The sequence below is a fragment of the Orycteropus afer genome, unplaced genomic scaffold, assembly GCF_000298275.1.
Source record: "Orycteropus afer afer isolate SDZICR_OR568_19922 unplaced genomic scaffold, OryAfe1.0 scaffold00001, whole genome shotgun sequence".
In the NCBI taxonomy this organism is placed as follows: domain Eukaryota; kingdom Metazoa; phylum Chordata; class Mammalia; order Tubulidentata; family Orycteropodidae; genus Orycteropus; species Orycteropus afer.
Genome location: NW_006921588.1, coordinates 18,834,966 through 18,846,611, shown reverse-complemented (window position 1 = coordinate 18,846,611; position 11,646 = coordinate 18,834,966). Strand labels below are relative to the sequence as shown.

The following is an 11,646-nucleotide window of genomic DNA, read 5'->3' as shown; positions in this document are numbered from 1 at the left end:
CACATAACAACAACAACAACAACATTATTGTTGGTTAGGAGCTCTGGTGGCCTAGTGCCTAAGGCATTTAACTGCTAACCAGAAGGCTGGCAGTTCAAACCCAGCAGCCACTCTTCAGAACGAAGGTTGAACAATCTACTTCTGTAGAGATACCGCCTTGGAAACCAAAGAGGGGTCACATGAGTTGTATCTGACTCCATGGCAGTGAGTTTGGTTTTTGGTGTTTTTTATTATGTTGGTTAGACACCTTAGACATTCTTTTCCTTAACTAGTGACCAAACTCTAAATGTAGTATACGTGTGTGTGTCTAGACATACACAAACTAGTAGATTCTTCATGTAATGTTTATGTAGTACGTTTAAGTACTATAGCTTTCCATTAAAAAAAAACCCTGAAATCCATTTATTACTTCACTTAAATGTATTAAGCATCTACTATGAGCCAGGCCCTGTGTTCATCCAGAGAAAGATACAGTCCTTACTTTCAAGAAGCTCAAACCACCAAATCAAACCCATTGCCAATGAATTGATTCCAACTCAGTAACCATACTGGACAGAGTAGAACTGTCCCATAGGGTTTCCAAGGCTGTAAATCATTACAGAAGCAGACTGGGTCATCTTTCTCCCATGGAGCAACTGGTGGGTTCCAATTGCCAACCTTTTTTGGTTAGCAGCTGAATGTGTTAACCACTATACCACCAGAACTCTTTCCTCAAGAAGCCAGTAGGGGGAAGAAAACAAAACAAAACACAAACACACATATGTGACAAGGGCAATGAGTGAGTTACGTACAAAGCAAGGTGTAACTCTCCTTTCTGAGTACATAGCACAAGCTAAAACATATCATCACACTGCAACAATTATACACAAAACAAACTAATATAGCAGGCATATTCAGCTCATCCTCCCAATTCCAAACCATTACAGGGTGTGTGTGGGTGTCTGTCAATGTGTTTACAGACATACACATGTGAGGCATAGAAAGAAAATAATTTTATGCTATAACCTACCTCAAACTTCTGTGTGTTCAAAGTTGCTCTGCCCCAAAACTGAGAACTATTTAGGATCAAGTCAAGTACAGTATCATAATTTCCAAACAAGATGACTAACCTGCATACCTAGTGGGAAGCAGCTCTTTTGCCTTCCAAAGTCATTAGATTCTGTTCCCGAAGGCTGAAAGTCACAGTGGCCCTTCACTGTTTATTCAACAGATCACAAATCAGAGGTAATGACATTGACATTGTTAACAGACTTCATTCCAAGTGTGCTAACTCTTGGCTTGGTGTCATTTCTTCTACCTGAAACAAAACTTATCTGACCTTCAATAGGAAAGTTTAAGTAGAACCAATTTCCTGAACAACAACATTCCCTTACTTGTACATCCATAAACATGCACACATATTAAATCTACAAATGTATGAAATTATCTACCCATACAAGAATCAGGACTGATGTGCAAACAAATTAAAGTATGTTATTAACTTACTTATACACACTAAATTACCCAACAAATTTGGGCACATTAGGAAAGTACCTCTTAATCATTGCAGTTGACATAATGCGGCAATGACCTCTTATGCTTGGCTCGTAAATATTACACTAATAGAAAAATATGTATTTCAATGGAGATTAAACTTTGGCTAATGTGGAGAAAATTGCAAATCAATTAATTTGCCTTTTCTGAATACCACATTTCAAACAGCTAAATCTTTGCTACGTTAATGTTTCTTTGATCACAAATATTAGCATATGTTGACTGGTCTTAGCATACTGGTGTGAAATGAAAAATGAGAATTCCAAAGTCAGTTTTTTTAATTAATGATTAAGTATCTTAAACTAAAGCCAGGTGACTGAAATAAAAAACAAAAACAAAGCATGCACACACACACACACACACACACTTTGATTTGCTTAAAGTACAACTGGGAATGATTTAAAATATCTACTAATTATTTTAATCTGTTCCTTGACCAGGCATGTATATGTGTATACATACAGAGAAAGATAATGGGTGACAACTAAGATGCTTACATCTTAATAAATGCATATTTTGAATTTTATAATACTTATACACTTGTAAAATATTTAAGATTAACTGAAAGCTTACATAATTAGAAAAATATTTTATGCTAAATTACAATAAAATGTATAAATTTGGTGTCACAGTTCAATTCAGTGCAATAGGATTTGATATGTCCTTAAAAATAATAACCAACAGATTGAACAATTTTCTTTGTAGCAGGTGTTAGGCTAAGTGATTTCTATGTATTATATAATTTAATTTTCATTGGAATCCTATGAGGTGAACTCCATTATTTGCATGTCACAGAGAAGACTGAACATTTTAGTGAGTTAAGTAACTTGCCCATTTACTGTTAATAAGCAACAAAACTTGGATTAAAACCAAACCTTTGTGACTCTAGAGCCAACTTCCAGCTCAGATAGCCTAATGTGGATTAAAAATTAGAAGGCCTGGAATGGAGTGTCAATGTCAATCAACTATTAGTTCTGAAACCTTAGGGAAATCACTGAACTTCTCCAAACTTCCAATTTTTTAATATACAAAACAGAGCCAATAAAACATCCCAGACATACCGTAAGGATTCAATAGACAATGTAAACAAACAAAAAACTATAGAATACTCCACAAATATCGTTTTATTACATAATAATATTTTAATATTTTAAAATTCCCAAGGTATTTTTAGGAGCAAAACAACAACATTAAACCAAGGATCTCATTAGAGAAGGAGTTTAGGAAGCCAGTGGAAGAATCTCCTTCTATTACAGGAAATTTTAGGCAGGGTGCCCAGGATGGCACAGGACAAATTTCAGAAAAAACATCCACCCTTTGTGGGTACCGTGATAAATGAAAGGGAGATGAGTGTCATGTTAACCTCTCATATTGCCAATGTCACCCACAAAGCAGGATCAACTGAGCACTGCCCTGTGCCAGCTGGGGAGAAGTGTGGTCTGAGAGAACACATGAAGGATGACAGTTTGGGATTAGGGCCCATGGAATGTAAGAATGTCCTAGGCAAGCTTAGTATGAATGGGGCTCAGAATAAACCATCTTCCTTGGAACAAAACTGTCTAAGTTCATCAGGTTACTGTAAATATTATCAGGAAAGCAAGTAAATCAAACCAAGAAAAATAAGGTAGCTAAATCATTACATATAAAAACAATTATACTTCAATAAATTAATTCTGCAGCTCATTTTCCTTAAACTCACTGCCGTTGAGTCAGATCCGACTCACAGTGACCCCTCTTTGGATTTCTGAGGTGCTATCACTGGAAGTAGATTGCCCAATCTTCCTTCCGAGGAGTGGCTGGTGGGTTTGAACCACCAGCCTTCTGGTTAGCAGTCAAGTGCCTTAGGCACTATGCCACCAGAGATGCTAAAAGAAAGACTTCCCTGAGGAGAAATATTAATGTTATTTCTTAGAAGCTGTGTTTTAATTTACAAGAAGATACGCAAGTTTTCAAACTCAAACATAACTTCTCAACAACAAACATTCTAAGTTCATAGTAATTAAAAATGGTACATACCTTCTTGCCTCACACTAATCATCTTTCAGATGATTTAATGAGAATATCATTTGGTGAGTATTTATTCTGTCTGAGGTGCTAGCTACTCCACGTGTTTATGGCAGGCATTGAAAATTGTCTTGCCAATATCAACTTTCTCCTTCTTCTGTGATCCCAGAAGTACTGGCTTAGCAAATTGCTTCCCAGCTAAAGACAACATTTCCCAGCTTCTTTTGCAGCTAGCTGGGGCTACGTGACTAAGTCTGGCTAATGAGATATGAATGAATGTAATAACATCCAAGTAATGTCCTTAGAAGGAAAGGTGTGTTTCCTCCACATTTCCTACTTCCCTTGGCCTGGAATATGAAAGTAGTGGTGAGTTGAACATGCAGAAAGGGAATATAGACCAGAGATTGCTAAGTAATAAGATGGGGTAGCCTGTGCTCCCAAAGGGCTGTTATATCATCCCTTGAGGGGTAGATGAGAAAGAAACAAGCCTTGTGAGAACCACTGTATTTTTGGACCGTTGTTACAGTAATCTGCCCTCTATGCTTATTAAGAGACAACTGTATGCAGGACAAACTACTGTTTTGTTCTGTTGTACAAAGGGTCACTATGAATTGGAACTGACTCCATGACACCTAACAACAACAACAAAACATATATATACTTTGTAAGTTATTACTACCCCAATGCTTTTTAGAGTAGTTAGACTGAAAGAAATTCCTGAAAATCACTCTGGTCATGATGCTGGAATTTTAGTCAAGTCCTTTTTCCATCACATTTTTAATACTAATACAAAATGACTAACAAAAAAATTAGCACTGTACATCTTTTTAATACCAAATGAATCGATCTCATGGTATCATAAAAAGGCTTCACTTTCCTGGATTAGGACCCTGTTTTCCAAATTAGAAATCTGACAATTGGTGATCAGCAACTCCGGGACATATTCTTCATAAAATGTTCCACTGAAAATTATGGAGAAAAAGTATGCTGATTCTCCTGGGCTATGAAATGGAGGGCAAGTCAGGATGCCCTGATAATTTGCAAAATAGTATGCTCGAAAATCACAATAACTCAGAAACAGATCAGAGAGATCAGAAGTTTTTTTTTTTTTTTTTTTTCCTATGCATGTGTATTTTCTTACCATGTATTATCCTTAGGTTAATTAACACATAAATTTGTTCTCAGAAAGCAACATATGTCAATTTGCATTAATTCAACATTTAACAAACATTTAATGAAGCCTATTCTACATCAGGTGGGATATACTTAAGATCATACTCTGGCTCTCATGGACTTATTTAATTTTCTTCAGCTTCAACTTGGACATACATATGAGCAATCGATGGTCTGTTCCACAGTTGGCCCCTGGCCTTATTCTGACTGATGAAATTGTGCTTCTCCATTGTCTCTTTATACCCATGTAGTTTATTTGATTCCTGTGTATTCCATCTGGTAAGATTAATGTGTACAGTCATTGTTTATATTGTCGAAAAAGGGTATTGGCAATGAATAAGTCATTGGTCTTACAAAATTATAGCATGGAATCTTAAGTGCCGTTTCTATCATTAAGGCCATATTTTCCAACTACTGATCCTTCCTCTTTGTTCCCAACAATCACAACTAGTTATCCATGCATCTTGATTGCAGAAGTTGGTAAAAATCTTCAATTTATCTATCTTTGGCATTAGTGGTTGGTGTGTAAATTTGAATTTTAGTCATATTAACTGGTCTTCCTTGTAGACATATTATCCTATCACTGCCAGTGTTGTATTTCAGGATAGATCTTGAAATGTTCTTTTTGATCATGAATGAGACTTTGTTCCTCTTCAATTTGTCATTCCCAGCATAGTAGAGCATATGATTGTCTGATTAAAAATGGCCAACACTAGTCCATTTCAGCTCACTAATGTTTATGATTTTGATCTTAAAGTGTTCTATTTCATTTTGGACAGCTTCTAGTTGTCCTTGATTTGTACATTCCACGATGGTTTAGAGACCATCTCAATAATAGATTTTACACAGTAAACACTAATGACCAAAGACCACACAAGTTGTGGAATGACATCAAGGACATCAGACATGAAAAGCAAAATGTCATTAAAAAAATGAAAATGATAACAGAATAGACTCTGAAATTTGCTCTTGAATGTAGAATAGCCAAACTGAATGGAAAAAATGATGAAGTAAATGAGCTAAAGATATCAAAGGGTAAGAAGATAAAATACTATAATGAAACATGCAAAGACCTGCAGTTGGAAAAACAAAAGGGAAGAACACACTTGACATTTCTCTAACTGAAAGAAAAACATCAATCTCAAGTTGCAATACTGAAAGATCTATGGGCAAACAAGTGAATAATACAGGAAGCATCAAAAGGAGATGACAGGGATACACAGAGTTACTACTGTAGTCCCCCCCCCCCCCAAAAGAAAAAAAACTTGTCAATGTTCAAACATTTCAGAAGGTAGGATATGATTAAGAGCTGGTAACACTGAAGGAAGAAGTCTAAGCTGCAGTGAAAGCACGGTAAGAAACAAGTCTCCAGGAATTGATGCATTATCAATTGAGAAGTTTCAACAAAAGGATGCAAAGCTGGAAGTCCTCACTGGTCTATGCCAAGAAACGTGGAAGAAAGCTACCTGGCTGACTAGAAGAGATTCAATGCAACACAACACACTGCCATCAAGACAGATCTGACTCATAGCAACCCCTCCTTGGGTTTCTGAGGGGGTATCACTACGGAAGTAGATTGCCCAACCTTCCTTCTAAGGAGTGGCTGGTGGGTTTGAACCACCAGCCTTCTGTTAGCAGTCAAATGCCTTAGGCACTGTACCACCAGAGCGCTCACACACACACACACACACACACACACACACACACCAGCTAACAGAATCATGTAATGTTCAGAATGTAGCATATTTTAGTTACTCAATAAGTTATCAGTGAATGAATAAAGATAAAAATCAATGCAACAGCTCCCCTCCTGCTTCCTCCCAATAGTTACCTCTTCTCTGTGTCCATCCCTCCATGTACTCCTGCCCCCTGAACTGTCTCCCTGTGCATAAACAGCCCTTCTTTCTCCCATGATTGTTCTCTCTCAGGAGTTTATCTGCCTCAGGTAAATGTTCAACTCATATGTCTGTCTTTTGTTTGGCTGGAAGTCACAGGTGTGGGTTCACTTCCAGATCTGAAAGGCAGCAAGGGGCCATAGTCTCAGTGGTTTCACCAGACCAGCAAACCAGACACTATCAGACCAGCAAACCTGGTCCCTTCCCCCCCCACCTTGTCTTTTTCCCAAATGATTTTGAGTTTTGTTCCACATTGTTCTCCCTCTCTATCCAGGATCTCCTACATACATCCTCCTCTGAGGGGTTAACAGTGATAGCCAGGCACCATCTAGTTCTGGTCTCATAGTCGTATAGGCTGCAGATCGCATGGTGTACCAGTCACTAGGACTAATTGTTTCCATGAATCTTTGGTTTTCTTTATTCTTCTTTGCTTTGGATGAGGAGAGACTCGTCGTTGCATCTAGATGGCTTCTTGCAAGCTTTTAAGATCCCAGTCACTACTTGCCAAAGTAGAAGGTGGAACAATGTTTTATGTAGTATGTTCTGCCAATTGAACTTGATGTCCCCTGTGACTATGGTCCTGAGCCTACCAGTTCAACTACTCAGTCCCTCTTGGTAGCTGGCTGTGACCAAGAAGTCACTACAACCTTGTCCCTTGTCAGCTCTACTATACCCCTGGGAATTCTTACAGATCATACATATATACTTATAGGACCATTGGCTGCCAACCCTACACAGGGTCTTAGGTACACTCCCTGCTTCACAGACATACCTAATAGTTCAGCCTGTCTACCCATCTATCCACCCATACACCCATGTTTGTCTTCACTGGCAACGTAGAACTGTATGTGCAAAAGAGTATATCTTTGCTGCCCGTACCTCCCACGTACCTCTCTGTATCTTCCTCTTCTTCAATGCTACCATGTTGATCACTCACATTTGGTATACTGCTCTTCTCTTCACCCAAATCAATACTTATCTCTACCTATCTAACAGTGTTCCCTCCCCTCCCCTAGTAACCAACAAAGAAAACTTCTTTCATAGATAAACCTTTACTTGATGTTTACAATAACAGACTAATACACCTTCGTCATCTTCCCCATGTGCCTCTGCAATAGTCTTCTAACTAGTTTCCTTGCCTCTAGTCTTCAACCTCTCCAAGGCTTTGCATTACTTTGAAGAGTGATCTTTTTAGAATGCATATATGAACAGTTAACAAACTAGTTTAGAGCTGTGTCATGGCTTGTTATAAAATTCAGAAGCCTTATGTCATATAAATCCTTTTTTATTTGATCCAGTCATCTCTTGCATATGTCATCTTATACTTATACCCCCACCATTCATCTTTCAGTTTGTTATACTATGGTGGCTTGTGTGTTGCTGTGATTCTAGAAGTGATGCCACCAATATTTCAAATACCAGCAAAAGAAAATAGAAGGAATACACAAAGTCACTGTACCAAAAAGAATTGGTTGATGTTCAGCTATTTCAGGAGAGAATACATGATCAAGAACCAATGGTACTGAAGGAAGAAGTCAAAGCTGCACTGAAGGAATTAGCAAAAATAGGGCTCCAGGAATTGATGGAATATCCACTGAGATGGTTTAACAAATGGATGTAGCACTAGAGATACACACTTGTTTATGCCAATAAATTTGGAAGGCACCTACCTGGCCAACCAAGTGGAAGAGATCCATATAAGTGCCCATTCCAAAGAAAGTGATCCAATAGAATGTGGAAATTATCGAGCAATATAATTAATACCACGTGCAAGTAAAATTTGGCTGAAGATCATTTAAAAACTGTTACAATAGTACATTTACAGGGAACTGCCAGAAATTCAAGCTAGACTGAGAAGAGGAGGTGAAACAAGGGATATCATTGGTGATGTTGGATGGATCTTGGTGGAAAGGAAAGAATATCAGAAAGATGTTTACTTGTGTTTTACTGAATATGCAAAGACACTCAATTGTGTGGATAATAACAAATTATGGATAATATTGAGAATAACAGGAATTCCATAACACTTACTTGTGCTTATGAGAAGACTTTACATAGACCAAGAGGCAGTCATTCAAACAGAACTGCATGGTTGAAAATCAGGAAAGGCATGCATCAGGGTTGTATCCATTCACCATGCTTACTCAATCTGTATGCTGAGCAGATAATTACAGAAGCTGGATTCTATGAAGAAGAATGAGGCATCAGGACCAAAGGAAGTTTTATTAACAACCTGCAATATACAGATGATACAACCTTGCTTACTGAAAACGAAGATGACTTGAAGCACTTATTGATGAAGATCAAACACTAGAGTCTTCAGTATGGATTATACTTCAACAGAAAGAAAATAGAAATCCTCACAACTGGACCACTAAGCAACATTTTGATAAATGGGGAAAAGATTGACATTGTCAAGGATTTTATTTTACTTGGATCCACACTCAACATCCATGGAAGCAGCAATCAAGAAATCAAATGGGCAAATCTGTTGCAGGATACCTCTTCAAAGTGTTTAAGAGCAGGGCTGTCACATTGAAAGGTAGCTGACCTAAGCCATATTTTCAATAGCTTCATATGCATATGAGAGCTGGAGAGTAAATAAGAAAGATCACAGAAGAATTAAAGCTTTTGAATTGTGGTGTTGGCAAACAATACTGAAGGTAGCATAGACTGCTAGAAGAGTGAATAAATCTGTCTTGGAGGAAGTGCTGCCAGGATGTTCTTTAGAAGCAAGAATGGCCAGATTTTGTTTCTCATACTTTGGTCATGTTGTCAGAAGTGACCAGTCCTTGGAGAAGGATATCATGCTGGCTAAAGTAGAGAGCAAAAAAGTGGAAGACCCTCAATGAGCCAGATTTACACAGTGGCTATAACTATAGGCTCAAGCACGGCAAGCATTATGAGAAATGGACATTGTTTTCTGTTGTACACGGGGTTGTTATGAATTAGCGCTGACTTGTCGGTACCAGTCACAGGGAATACTATCAGGTCCTGAGTCTTTATTCTGCCTTACTTCTATTAGCATATATTCTTACACCTTCCATCCCCTGTTCATCTGGAAAATGGTGTTCAAAGTCAGTTCAAGCATCTTCTTTGTCAATTGCTTTGGTCAATCTCTTCTCTACTTACACTGAGATAGGATTAACCATTCCTCTTTTGGTGTTCCCAATGTACCTCATAGACATTTCTGTAACAGTTTCCAAATCACTTCATTGTATGTATTACATTTTACAAGTCTACTAAGTTTCAGTTCCTTGAAGTTAGGGATGGCTTTCTATTTTGTATGTCCCCCTAATTCATGGCACAGTGATTGGCACATATCAGGAGCTCAGTAGATATCTGTTGAATGAGTCTAATCTAAGCCTCTATCATTTCCAGTGAGGAACTAAGGCCTAGAGAGTTAAATGACTTGCGCAAGGTCATCCATCTAATGTGTGGCAGAGTGGGGAATAGAAACTATAAATGTTTCCTGACTTTTAAACTTGTGGTCTTAACTGTACACCATGCTACCAACCCATCTACTTGAAAAGTGAGCATCCAGGGCCCAGATCCTTAAGTTGCTAACTTGGTCCAACAGAGTTTTAATGTCTATTATCCTTTTCTGGTAGAGAGAAAAAGTGGGCTAGATAATATAAAAATAATTATTTTATTTTATTTTACTTTATTTTCACTCTATTCCCAATTCCTCTCTGCTTTCTACCTGGCTGACCTCACCAATTAGCCTTTACTTAAGTATTTTTGAAGAAGTTCAAAATCCCTAAGCACATAGGAGCTGAAGATAAACAAATGTGTTATCACACTCTTCTCATTAGCAGAACAAAAACCACTATAGGATTAAAAATTTACTATAAGTATTTCATATCTAAATAATTGTAGGTTGGAATTGGTTCTGTTCATTTTTTTAAGCTATTTAAGCATAAAAATCACAGAGAAAAAGTAATAAACTCTAGGACTTCCCTGGAATTATGTGTCTGAGTTATCTTACATAAGTAGACTGTATCTTAGTATTACTCAATAAATTTAATGCCGTCAAGTCAATTTGACTCATAGCAACCCCTCCTTGGGTTTCCGAGGCAGTATCACTACAGAAGTAGATGGCCCAGTCTTCCTTCTGAGGAGTGACTGGTGGGTTTGAACTGCTAAGCCTTCTGGTTAGCAGTCAAATGCCTTAGGCACTATGCCATCAGCGCTCCTATCTTACTATTGGGTTATAATTTAAAAAGCTAAAAAAAAAAAATAAAAAGACCATGAAGATAACTAGCTTGTCCTTTACATTCATGACCACAAATTAAAAAGAGCACTTAAGTTATGAATAGGAGCTCTGGTGGCACGGTGCCTAAGGTATTTGACTGCTAATCAGAAGGCTGGCGGTTCAAACTCACTAGCCACTCCTCAGAAGGAAGATTGGGCAATCTACTCCCGTAGATGTTGTTGTTGTTGTTATTTGCCGTGGAGTCAGCCCCGACTCATAGCGACCCCTCCTTGGGTTTCCAAGGCAGTATCACTATGGAAGTAGGATTGCCCAACCTTCCTTCCGAGGAGTGGCTGGTGGGTTTGAACCACCAGTCTTCTGGTTAGCAGTCAAGTGCCTCAGGCACTATGCTACCAGAGCCCGTAGATATACTGCCTTGGAAATCCAAGGAGGTGTTGCTATGCGCCGAATCAACTCCATGGCAGTAGTTTTTTTTTTTTTTTTAAGTTATGAATATATTTTATTTGGGATGTTTTAATAGTTCTTAGCACATAACATTAATATGTAAAGGCTCTAAAGAGCTCATTAAGGCTTGAGCAACAAACTGCATTTTAATAATGCAGAGACTATGTGAGAGGGAACCCAATTGCTGTCGTTTAGGTAATATTAGCAAAAAATCAATTTCCTGAAAGAGCTGAAGCTTGTAAGTTAAAAAGGTTTAAAACGCACATGTCCTACTGATGGCAGAAACTTAACCAAACCCTCAAAAGCACAGGAAAAAGATTTAAAAAATTCCCTCCAAGCCCTGCCTTCTTTCAAGTCCTCTGCAAGATCAAGTGTACTAAT

The 11,646-nt window shown here is 38.0% G+C and overlaps 1 protein-coding gene across 1 annotated transcript in view; it reads right to left on the bottom strand.

The window, feature by feature from the left end:
• ZNF385B (zinc finger protein 385B) overlaps nucleotides 1–11,646 on the bottom strand; it is a 485,706-nt gene that overhangs the window by 209,043 nt on the left and 265,017 nt on the right. The gene's annotated exons all lie outside the window — the stretch shown is intronic.